The sequence below is a fragment of the Chenopodium album genome, chromosome 4 (assembly GCF_948465745.1).
Source record: "Chenopodium album chromosome 4, dcCheAlbu1.1, whole genome shotgun sequence".
Lineage (NCBI taxonomy): Eukaryota > Viridiplantae > Streptophyta > Magnoliopsida > Caryophyllales > Amaranthaceae > Chenopodium > Chenopodium album.
This window is the reverse complement of record NC_137837.1, coordinates 6,764,324-6,774,445: the sequence shown is the minus strand read 5'-3', so window position 1 is coordinate 6,774,445 and position 10,122 is coordinate 6,764,324. Positions and strand designations below refer to the sequence as shown.

The 10,122-nt window shown below is 32.6% G+C and overlaps 1 long non-coding RNA gene across 3 annotated transcripts; it reads right to left on the bottom strand.

Annotated features, from left to right (window-relative positions):
- Window positions 1-347: 347 nt before the first annotated feature.
- Window positions 348-9,805, bottom strand: LOC145626496 (uncharacterized). 3 transcript variants are annotated; one of them, XR_014111015.1, is made up of 5 exons: window positions 9,601-9,805; window positions 7,900-8,019; window positions 1,880-2,025; window positions 1,167-1,773; window positions 348-1,026 (listed from the first exon to the last, which is right to left on the bottom strand). It is a non-coding gene; the product is annotated as an uncharacterized LOC145626496 (long non-coding RNA). The 3 variants fall into 3 exon arrangements; XR_014111013.1 differs by having other exon boundaries at window positions 1,167-2,025; window positions 9,601-9,804; XR_014111014.1 differs by lacking the exon at window positions 348-1,026 and having other exon boundaries at window positions 1,037-2,025; window positions 9,601-9,804.
- Between the last annotated feature and the right edge of the window lie 317 nt (window positions 9,806-10,122).

Genomic DNA, 10,122 nt, shown 5'->3' with positions numbered 1-10,122 from the left:
ATATAATGAAGTTTATAGATAAATCAACAGTTTTGCACAAAAAAAAAATAAAAAATAAATAAATAAATTAAGTAAAGGTATATCCCTAACTCAATAAATTAAAGGTATATATATTTGCTTATTTATAGTCTACCGAGTAATCCACTAATCCCTAACTGAGAAAACTCCTAACCGACCGAGTAATCCTTGAGTAAAACCCCTAACCAATTCAATAATCTGGCCTTAACCGACCAAATAACCCCTACCAAGTAACCTCGACTATTCTTTTCCAAAAAAAAAAAAAAAATAATAATAAAATTTACCTTTATAGTTGATGTTAGTATTCAATTTATTCATTAGAGATTAATAAAATGTTGGGTTATTATTGAGAGTTATTGTTTAGTCGAGAAAAGCAATTAAACCGAGAAAGCAAATCTTAGTTGAATACAAATACTTCGTATTAATTTGAGAAAGATTAGTACTCTTCATATCTTTGTGCTACTTACAAATTTCCAACCAGCAAAGTTACAATTAAAGACCATCAATTACATTCTCAAGTAAGGAAAATATCATCAAAGTCTTCCATCATCAATCCATAAGACCATACTCACGCAAGAAAGTACTGCTCCACCTTCTTTCTTTTCAAGAAGTCTACTTTCTTGTTTTAGGAAACACATCACTGTCTAGCTCTTGGAGGAATTCCCTGCATTCATCATATGCATTTGTTGAGAGTGAGGGGATAACTCAAGTGGTTAGAGTGTTTCCTTCTTGATTCCAGAAGATCCTAGAATTGATTTTCATCCTAGCCTTGTGGCTCTTTAAACACTTTGTTAGTTCATCCCACACTTTGTTCCTCATACTTATTCCCTTAATTGCTCATTCACAATCAGAAATGATGATTCTTTGAGTGATTCCTTTTCCTTTGCACCATTTAAGGGTATATAGGATGACCAAGGTTTCCCCCCATATTTGGAGAGGGACATTGGATATCCATGGTCATTTCATCCACCCAATAATCATTATGGTCTCCGCATGAGCGCCCTATACCTGTAGACAATGAGTTAGAAAAAAAAAGAGGCATAAATGACAAGTTGGTTTTGGTTTATGATATGGAACAGGGGAATTGAAAGTGTTTGATCTAGCACTGTGACAATTTATTCTGGATGGACCATAGTTTATTGTTTAACCTTTTACGGTTTCCTCCCTCTATTGCAGTTGGAAAAGCCTCCCTTGTTCTTCCGCGAAATCAAGCCACAACCTAGGAAGCATACGAATTGGGAACAATCTGAAGATTTCACAGATAAACAAGCTTCATTGATAAGGTATATATATATACCTCAAATCAATTTATCATCTCACTGATTACATATTAGTTCAAGTCAACACGTTCTTCTATCTATCAAATTAATTATTTTCACCTCTTGTAGGAAACATAAACTTGTATTTGCCCCTGGAATCTTGGAAAAGCATTACTTCAAAATTATACAAGCTGACTCTAAGTTGTATCATATAAGCCAACAACCTTTCCCATACCAAGCTAGTATATACTTCAACGAAATTCACTTCTCGAACCAGCTTTGCTACAATAATCTCCCTGCCGGAATTCCTCCACAAATTCCTATAAATCATCCTACAGGTTCGTATTTCACACATCTTAATAAGTTTGTTACGTTCTTGATTTTGTTTTAGTACGTTCACAATCTTACGAGTGAGGGATAGCTCAAGTGGTTAGAGCTTCCCTCCCGGTCACAGAAGATCTTGGGATTAATTCTCATCACCTGCCCTTGTGGCTCTCTAAACACCAAAAAAAAAAAAAAAACAATCTTACCTAAAGTAAATCATCGCCTTCTAATTATTTTCTTTCTTGAATTGATTTAGTTATGGATTTTTCGAGCCATACCACAAGTGCAAATTATCCAATTCATCAAGATCTTTCACCCAGCAACAACGATCTTCATCAATTCGCAATTTCATCATCTATGAGCCAAGAGAGTAGTGCATGTTTTCAGCAAGCCGGGTTAGCATATCCATGTACAAATGATATTCCTGTGACAAATGATGTAGGATTAAATCCATTAGGTTATCTGCTACCATATGACTGTCTACAACAAATGGATGCAGTGGAGAGTTGTCTTCAGTACATGGGAGATTCGTCTCATCATTCAAGTTACGACTATGAGGATAGCATTGCAGATCAGCATCAATCAATAAGCCATGAATATCAAAGTCATCAACATTATGATTATTATAATTACAATCAAGAGGACATCAATGGCTTCAGATGATTAATGCTCTCTCCGAATTTTATTACTTGCTCCACTTTTCTTTTGTGGCCGTATTAGATTACTTGCTCCGTTTTTCTTTTTTTGGAAACTTATAACAATAATGCAATGCATTAAATTACATGCATATGCTATGGTAGATCAGGTTTGTAGCTAAGGAAATCTTTGAACTATTTGAATAAGAAGTGTGAGAAATTATGTATTTTTTTCTGGGTAATGCCATATGCAGCCCTTAGTTTGGTGTTAATTTAGAAATACATGACAAAATCACACGCAAGTCAATGTAATTAATGAATATATTTTCATTAATACTTTCCTCTTGTAACTCCTTATACATACATAGCCCTTAGGGTTATGTATAGCATTTTTCTTTTTTTATTGTAGGATCACGGATTAATAATCGATGTTGTGATTGCATGCCCTAGCTTTGCTAGCTACAGAACAAGAAAATTTTCGAAAGAATCTAAAATGATCCATAGGTTAATGACAAAGAATCTTTTAATGCCTAAAAACAAATTCATACGGGTTAGGCTTAAAGTAGAGGTGATTATTGGTCGGGTCAGGCCTAAGCCTTAAAATCAATCCATCAAGTTAAGCCAGGCGAGGTTTGAAGGTTCGAGCCAAAAAAAAAACTTGCCCAAACTCATAACTTTTGACCGGGCCTAGCAAATTTTTGGGCCATTTTGAGTCAGGTAAAAAAAAACACTAAAAATGTGTAGCATGCTTGCCTAAGGCCTGCTCAAAATTAGGTGGAATTGGGTCGGGCCAATCATGATCAGGTCTAGCTTAAAACGGACAATAACAAGTGGTCAGAGTCAAAGGTTCATAGACCTGGAGCAATAGGCTCCACTTGCATTGTGTGGGTGAGGCCCTCAATGTGACCTTGTGATCAAAGATCATATCCAGTGTTAATGCTTCTCCTCATACTAATTTTTAAAGCAAAAACTTATCAAATTTAATAAGGGTTTTTCTACACAGTGCCCCTGTGGTATTGACTTTTCCAAGGTGTGTCCACCAAATTTCAAAATTCTACACTGTAGCCTTCCGCTAAGTCGCCGTTTGCCAATTCCGTTAGTTTTATTTATCCACACCTAGCAACCACCGCACTCAGCAACCACCGCACCCAGCAACCACCACACCTAGCAACCACCGTACCAGCAACCACCACACCTAGAAACCGCCACACACCAACAACCACCATACACCAACAACCCCATCATCGCATATCGCCTCACCTACATCAAAGAAAGTGTTCGCAAGAATGGAGGAATTTTATTCGAAAATTTGCTGAAAATTTCAACAAATTAGTTTAGGGCTTTAGTTTCGTCGGATTCGGATTGCAAAATTAAGTTGTTAATTGTTGTTTTCGTTTTGAAATTAAAGATTTGGTTCGAAACAATAGAAAACCCTAATTTTTTCCCCAATTTGATTTTCATTGTTAAATTCATCAATTTTGGTTTATTAGTTTGAGATTAAATACACAAAACTTGTTTTAATTGTTGTTCCAATTAAAATTTGCATGAATATGCATTTAATTTTGGTCGAAATTTTTCCAAGCTAAGGAACGACGGTGGTGCGCGGCACATTTAGTGGCTAGGTGCGGTGGTTTGCTAGGCGCGGTAGTTGCTGGGTGCGATTCGTGGGATGGGTGCGGTTCATAGGGTGGGTACGGTGGCTTGGGTGAAGTCCGGTGGCTGGGGTGGTTCGCCGGGTGGTTCGCTGGGTTTGGAGGAGAGAGGGGTTGGTGGTGGGTGGGTTTGGAGGAGTAAGGGGTTTATTTTTAATTTTTTTAACAGATTTTTTAGCAAAAGTTAACGGTGTTAACTTTAGGATTAGTGGAGGGTTACATCGTACACACTAAAGGTAATTTGGGGTTACAGCGTGGAATTTTGAAAATGGGTGGGCACAGCTTAGAAAAGTGAATACCTCAAGGGTACTGTGTAGAAAAACCCATTTAATAATGTTTCTTTATAATTTTTGTATAACTAGCAATGGGAGCGAGCACATTCCCAATTTTGTACATAAGATTTTTCAATTTGTATAGTTGTCTATTGTATGCATGTAAATTGGATTCATTTTGTTAGGTATTAAGTGGCCCAAATCTTTGAGAAGCCCAAAAGCATTCTTCATGCTTCTAAGGAATATGTCAGTGCACACACTTAAAACAATACTCTTGATTTTCAAAGAGATAGTTAACTTGTAGCATTATTCAAGCAAAATCTAGAAAATTCTTCCTAAAATATCATTGTAAACCATAAAAATTATAGGGAACAATTATTTTATTTATCTCTTTATTCCTCTCTCCAAAGAGTTAGGGCTTTGATATTTGTTTATAATACGAGGTCTTGTCGGCTTAATCCATACTATGTACCTACAATGTTTGGTAGTAAGGAGAAGATGGGGTCTTTGTGACTTATTCCATCCGAGCCTCTTTAAACCCTAGAAACGACCATCTTTATATAGAGTGTCATAGAGTAGTAAACAAGATATCTATCAAATATTCTACGAGATCTTGAAGATAATATCTTATATTTTTTTATATTATCTTCTTATTTACATATATCTGACACCTAATAATTAACAAAATTCGGTGTCAACACTCATCACTCAAGCACCATAATCGACCAACTTCAACAACTATAAATAGTTGAAGTTTGGTTCATTTTTGGTTTATCCACAAAAACTTGATCATTCCATATACATTGTCATACTACATAAAAGCCTTCTTACTAAACTAACTTTCTTATACTGGTACATATTTTCTCCTTGTATAATTCCACTATTCCTTTTTAATACTCTTTAGAGAGTTCCCTATTTGTAAGAGTTATATTGTAATATTTCTCACCCTTATAAATTAGGGTATTTGTACTCTGATTTAATATAGTTGATTTATTTTTAAAGTGCTCGTTGTGGGTTATTTTCTTGATAGCTTTTTCTTGCCGTTTATACTTTGTCAATTTCTCGACCTAACACGTTTTCGCTAGCGCTCTTACCCTTACACATTTGAATGGCAATTGGTTAGTATTTTCTATAATTAATAATAGGGAATGACTAACTTGTTTGCTAAAAGAAAATGAGAAACTAATATTTTATTAATGAATCCCTCACTGCAAAAGCAAAGGAAGAAAAAAAAAATTGAAGCAAAATCACTGATAGATCATATTGAAGCCTTATTTGACGTAATAAGGATAAATTTGTTATATATTTAGATAAAATTCCTGATATCAAAAGATAATATTTTATATTTAATTAATTAAACTGGAAAATCTCATTCCCCAATTTTGCTTACATGTTATTTAAATTATTTAATTATAAAAAAAGAAATTTAATAATCTCGTATTTAAGTGGTTACTACTAAAATTTATTATCCTACATGGCACACTGAAAAAAATAATCCTACGTGGCTCTCTAAAAACTCGGGAAAAAACTCCCCTTTATATATGAAACTAGTTTTGTGCCCCGTGCGATACCCGGGTTGTTTATTGAATTATAAAATAAATTTTTAATCTTTATACGATTTGCTAGATTGTGGAGTATATTATTTTAACCGATTAGTATATATTTTATAAATGCATGTTTTACGTTTTGAACTGTTTCCTTTGCCCAAAAAAATATTATGATACAAAAAATAATTTATTAATTTTTAAGAATTATAATCTAATAATTTATTAATTTTTAAGAATTATAATCTAATAATTTTTTTAATAAAATTATAATTGATTTTGTACATTTGAAATATTGGTATTTTATCGAAAATAAAACTAATTTTATCCTAAAATTTTATCCAAATAGAATTCTAAATTAACTTTTTTATTTATCTTATGAGGTCTATTTAAATCTATCCAACGTGGTGCGACACTTGGAAAAGAGTTAGAACGTCAAGTGTCGCAACCTCGTGACCGGGCTAAAAGTTTAGCTTCATATATTAAACTAATTTTATCCTAAAATTCTATCCAAATAAAATTCTAAATTAACTTTTTTATTTATCTTATGAGGTCTATTTAAATCTATCCAACGTGGCGCGACACTTGGCAAAAAGTTAGAACGCCAAGTGTCGCAGCCTCGTGACCTGGCTAAAAGTTTAGCTTTATATATTAGTTATATGAATGATATGAAATAGAGGTACTATTTGCATTTTAAAAAAAATATGAAATAGAGGTAGTATTTGCATTTTAAAAAAAAAATTGTTGTTTTTTTATAAGGCTTGTGGAAGTAAAAACAATAATGAAAAAACTCACTTATATAACTTAATTTTTTTATTTTTTATTTGGTGGTAAAAAATAATTTTTTAGTGGTAAAAGTAAAAAAAATCCAAATTTTAATGAAAGTTTTTAAGATGAACCTTACAAATATTCTCTTTATTGATCTGTACTCTTTAATTTATTCAATAAGATAAACAAATTATTTTTGGGATTTCCATTCAAAGTTATAATCATCATAATTTATATATAAATTGTTAATGATCATCTTCTGAGATGCATAAACAAGTATATTTACTTGTGATTTTGTGAAATCAACCTCATTATTTATTCAACGGTATGCAAAAGTATATTTCACGTTTGCATGGGATTCTTTGTTAATGACAAATATTGTATTGTGTATTCTATAATTCTACATACGTGCATACTTGGCGGCGTGTGTAGTGTGTACCCTAGCCCGCCCAAACTATTAATCTTGGATACAAGTAATGTTTACAATTCAAAATATAATAAGTCATTTACAACAAAAATGTTATCAAAATCAATAAATCCTATTGTACACCTCTTGTTTTCTTAATGCCATTTATAGCAAATGACCAAATTCCAATGTTCAATTTCAGTCGATAACTATGTATAGTAGAAAAAGGCCATAAAATTAAAGATCGAAATGGTAAGAATAAAAAATAAACCTCCAAAGTACAAATAATGTCTCCTAAAAAAAATACAAATAATGTCTATTTAATTGGGCATTTGAGACATAGCCCATATATACCATAGCACATCATTGGCATGCTCATATATAGATGAAATGTTGCACTTTGTACTTACAAGAATAAGAATCTTTTAGTCATTTTTTAAGCCATTCCTAGGGTTAACCTTGCTACTTCTCTCTATTTTGCATTTCTTCTCATAAAACAAACACTCTTTTCTTCCTAAACCTTTTCCTATAGTGATACTCTCACCTCAATCGAAGGATCCTTCTCTAACATTTTTCAGATTTTAAAACCCTCATTTCGTAAGGAAAATAGATTGTCAGATAATATAAAACTCCTTGATTAGAGTGATTTCCATTGATCAATATTTATAGGGTTACAATGAGAAACCTAATCATATTAGGTAACTATAAGATATGTACAGATATCAAAGATAATCTAATACAAAATATATCCTAAACTTAGGATAAGAATATTCTATGGATATTCTCTATCATAGATCTTGTTACCTTGTTCCTTAGATTTCATATCACAAGGGTAGCAACAAAATTGCTCGCTAAATATTTCATTTGTTAAGTAATTACAATCAATAGTGCAATAACTCACATTGGAAGAACCCTAATTGTAATCCTTTTTCCAAAATAAAAATGCAATGTACTTGTCTAAACTCTAAAGTTTTGTGTTTGAAAAATACAATGTATAACGAAATCTGAAAGATGCACTTACATCAGTTATTTTCTCCTTAGAGCTATGCGCAAAGAGGCCAAAGGTACTCTTAATTTCTGAAAAACCAGCTTCCTTTCTTCCCCATTTTGCAAGCATTAGTAATTTACTATAATTTACTTGCTGCATAACATAAGAAAATAAATCTTAATCAGAAATTAGAACCATTAATGTACATTTTCTAATCATTACTCCAAAGTTTTGAGATGCAAATTAAAAGATCAGTAGGGTGGGAATGTTTTAAGTAAGGCACATTATGGATTTATGAGCACACAATACAATAGTCTTCCAATCCATCTCCAAATCATCCCACCAATCTCCCTATACCAAGGAAATAAAGATGAAAAGGAAATTAAAAGTACCAAGAAAGATTTAAACGAGACACCGTCAATTTTACAACAATCACCCACATCAAAAGCATGCATATAACAAACAAATATATAATTGCATTGAATGTTGTCTTTAGGTGTTACCAAGTAAAGGCATGTACAACAACTTTGGAGCTCACAAAGTCACAATGACCAGAAAGTGAGTAACGAGGCTCTCCTTTCTCTGTACACATTAGACGAAGGATTCACCCCCTCTGAGTGTGCAATTCGACCATCAGAGAAGAATAGGTCATTTTCCTCAAAGTCAGGAAAAACAATTAAACAAACTAATCATCAAATAAATTTAATTTCATTCCTTTCAAAAGTCAAAAGCTTCATTCTCCACTTCTATCCTCCTGAAATTCCTTTACAATTCAACACATGCATCGTCTTCTTCACGATTGTAATTTCTCACCAGTATACTCAAACACAACAAACAAAATTCTTCATCAATGTGTTAAATAACCACTCAAAACTCTCACCAATACAGTTAACAAACTTCTAACTCACATCTTATCCAGAGTAACACAAATCGGCATGTAGCCAACTATGCTTGCAGGGCATAAATATGCAACTTCCATCACTTACAATGACGTCTCAGTCAAAGCCATTACTACCTATAATGATTACGAAATCCCTTGTTGAACTTAATCTAGATAATAATTCGTACTTCACAAACAACGACACACGAACATGTTCATGATCAAGTAATTTCAACTCCGATCATCAACATATAATAGATAGATCATAAACATCACCCTCATATGACATCACAACATATAGCACAATAAGCAGATTTAACCGAGTAATCCCGATGCTTCTCTAAACCCCAGCACACAATGTCCTGCAGCAAAACTTTCATTCTAGACTTCTAATCTCCTGAAATTCCTTTACAACTCAACACGGCATCGTCTTCTTCACAATTGTAATTTCTCACCAGTAAACTCAAACACAACACTCAAAGATGCCTCACTTGAACAACACAATTCTTCATCAAATTGTAAAATAACCACTCAAAAGTTCAAAACTCTCACCAATTCACTTACCAATCCACTAAAAACAATTCAAAGTTCAAAAAAAAAAAAAAAAAATTGCCTAATTTCAAGCTGATCTCATTTCTCAATCCACCTCTCATTCAATCAATTAAATTAACACTCCATCAATTCAACAAAACACAAATAAAGTAATAAACATCAACAACAACACACAAATCACAACACAAATCAGAAATTAATCATCACAGATAACCTAACATCAGAAATTGCACAAAAATAAAATTCAGAAAAAAAAAAAAAAAAAAAAAAAAAAAAAAAAAAGTTTGAACATCAAAAATTACCTTAGTCCGAATTGCGAATTGGTGCAGTCCGATGTCGGAAACTTCACCACCACCACTACCTCCACCGCCTCCATCATCGCCGTCCATCACATTTTATCTCCTGTTTTTCTCTTTCTTAAGTCGAATTCAAAAGGGTGAATATCTTTAGAGATAATTAACTCTATTTAAAGATAAAATTAGAGAAATTTACTATAAAAGATGTACATTCTTTGATTTTTTCGGTTGACATCTTTCTATTATCACGCTTGTCAACGTCGTATGCTTAGTGACTTCAATTATTAACAAGATCTCAAATAATTAGTAGTATATTTTATCGTATCAATAAATCACAAAAGCAAGTGAGTGAATAGGGTAAAAGTCAAACAGTGTCAATTAAGAAAACAAAGAAAGTAATTTGGTTAAAAAAGTTTTAAAAATATGTATATGAAAATAAATTTAGAGGAAGTCAACAATAATTAAAAGTCTACCTTCACCCTAATTAATGTCCGAATAACATTAAAACTCTCCTTGTACGTCAACTCA